The sequence below is a fragment of the Hippoglossus stenolepis genome, chromosome 1 (assembly GCF_022539355.2).
Source record: "Hippoglossus stenolepis isolate QCI-W04-F060 chromosome 1, HSTE1.2, whole genome shotgun sequence".
NCBI lineage: Eukaryota > Metazoa > Chordata > Actinopteri > Pleuronectiformes > Pleuronectidae > Hippoglossus > Hippoglossus stenolepis.
The window spans coordinates 3,432,646-3,434,833 of NC_061483.1; the positions used below are offsets into that span (position 1 = coordinate 3,432,646).

General features: G+C 42.9%; 1 long non-coding RNA gene across 2 annotated transcripts in view; it reads left to right on the forward strand.

The window, feature by feature from the left end:
- Positions 1-315: 315 nt before the first annotated feature.
- The window catches only part of LOC124851309, a 1,903-nt gene continuing 30 nt past the window's right edge, over positions 316-2,188 (forward strand). The window contains exons 1-4 of one of the 2 annotated variants that reach the window (XR_007032355.1): positions 316-953; positions 1,375-1,527; positions 1,628-1,747; positions 2,160-2,188. The exon at positions 2,160-2,188 is cut by the window's right edge and continues 30 nt beyond it. This is a non-coding gene — a long non-coding RNA (uncharacterized LOC124851309). The remainder of the gene's footprint in view (positions 954-1,374; positions 1,528-1,627; positions 1,748-2,159) is intronic. The other variant, XR_007032354.1, reaches the window with a different exon arrangement.

Sequence of the window (2,188 nt, forward strand, 5' to 3'; positions counted from 1 at the left end):
AACTCAAGCAGATACAAGTACAGATCAGGAATCATATCTTTTGCTGTGGGGATTTTAATTCACATAGCACATTGTGGGGGGGGAGAAAGACGGACACACATGGGGAGATACTAGAACAACAATTGGATGATAGTAATTTAATATGTATTAACGACGGGAGAGGGACAAGGATAGATGTACACACAGGTAACACTTCAGCACTGGATTTGACACTGATACCAAGTGAAGTGGCATGGACATGTGAGTGGGAAGTATGGGAAGACTCAACAATTGGAAGTGACCACTACCTTATATTCAGTAATATACACATAGGCTGGGAAGTAGAAGAAAGAGAAGTCAAAGCTGTTAGATGAGAAAAGAAGGAAGTGTGAATCCTTCAGTATTATAACCAGAAGAGGAAGGACGGACTTTAATCGATGATTCACAGCCCAAAACTCAAACTCTCTCAGTCTGATTATCAGGAGAAGACGTTTAAAAGAATAAGTCTGGTGATATTTTATATTTTTCTTCTTGTTGATATGAATATATTGTGTGTGCATCCACAGCCTGACACATCTCATGTGTTTGTGCCATAGAGCTCCATCCGCCGCTGGAAATAGTCCCCAACAAATGCACTGTTTCCTCCTGTGAGCGGCTGTTTCAGGAAGCTCCACTCCACAGGACAACGTGCTGAGTTTCACGTTATAACGTGATACAGATCTTCCCATTCTAGACTAAAGAAAACTGTGATTCATACAATTTAGATGAAACACAGTAGTGGAAACATCACTAGGATTATTTTATATTTAATTTCCAAAGATGGATCCTTTCACCTGAGTCTTACACACTGGAGCTTTAAATGGTCTGTGAGCAACTCTCATATCTACTGTAAAGAGAGAGAGGAGGAGCCTGAGAACAGGGAAGTGTCAGACTCCATTTTCACTGGGATGAGCAGAAGGAAGAAAAGTGAGCAGGTGAGTGTGAACACAACTTTATGAAAGTTTTACTGTCACACTCTCACACCTGCTGTTAACATCCGTCTGCTGATCACACCACTCTAAGTTTGTCAGTTCACACCTGGTGACAGACGTAGTTTCATGTGATCGGATCCCCAGAGACAGATGTGAACAGCAGCTGTGGAACAAAGAGCCTTCAAAGGACTAATTAAGAGAGTTAACTCACAGTTTCACATTTGATCTTCATCACATCTGTTCATCAAGTGTTTAATAACAGAACGTGTTTTCAGAGTCATACGTTACAGTCACCTGAGTGTGTGTGTGTGTGTGTGTGTGTGTGTGTGTGTGTGTGTGTGTGTGTGTGTGTGTGTGTCCTTCCTTGTTTTTTTGGGTGTGTTTCTTGATAGACTTGTTTGTCCTGATTCCTTTGCGCTTACAGTGTTTTTCCTCTCAGACTGAAGATGAGTGGTTATGAGGAGGAAGAGGAGGACAGAGCAGAGTCTCCAGGGTTCAGCTGTGTGTCTCTGAAGAGTGACCAGTCCATGGATCCTCCTCTAAAATTCAGAAATGAACCTGGACCCTCACACACAAAGTAAGAGACCTGCTACAAACACGTGAACCTCCAAACTGAATCCTCAGAGAATGAACCAGTGACTGATGTGTTCTGAATAAAAACATGTTTGTGTTTGCAGAGGTCAGGACCACAGACTGAGAGCAGAGTCTCCAGGGTCCAGCTGTGAGTCCCTGAAGAGTGACAAGTCCATGGAACATCCTCCACTCTTCAGTAATGAACCTGGACCCTCACACACAGAGTAAGAGACTGTTTCTACTGTGACCTGCTCTGAAGAGGATTTAGTTTCCTCTAGTGTGGCCCCTGCATTAGGACACAGCTTCATTGAAGTTGGTGACTAATCTCTCAGAATCACTCAAAGAGCTCAGACCTCCACCAAGAACCAACACGCTCCTTATGAAACCACTTAGAAATTCTCTAGAGACTCATTTTTATTTGGATCTGCACCAAATTCCACACACTCCCCCGATCTGGTTCATAGGACACATCCTTCCACCAAGTTTACTGGTAATCTGTTCAGTGGTGTTTTATAATCCCACTAACGAACAAACCAACCAACACACAAACATACTGGGTGAAAACAAAACCTCCTTGACAGAAGTAATGACAACCTGTGACTGTGACATGTGACTTATCAGGAAATGTCTTCACAGAGAGAGGAAGAGGAGTCATGTTTCTGAGG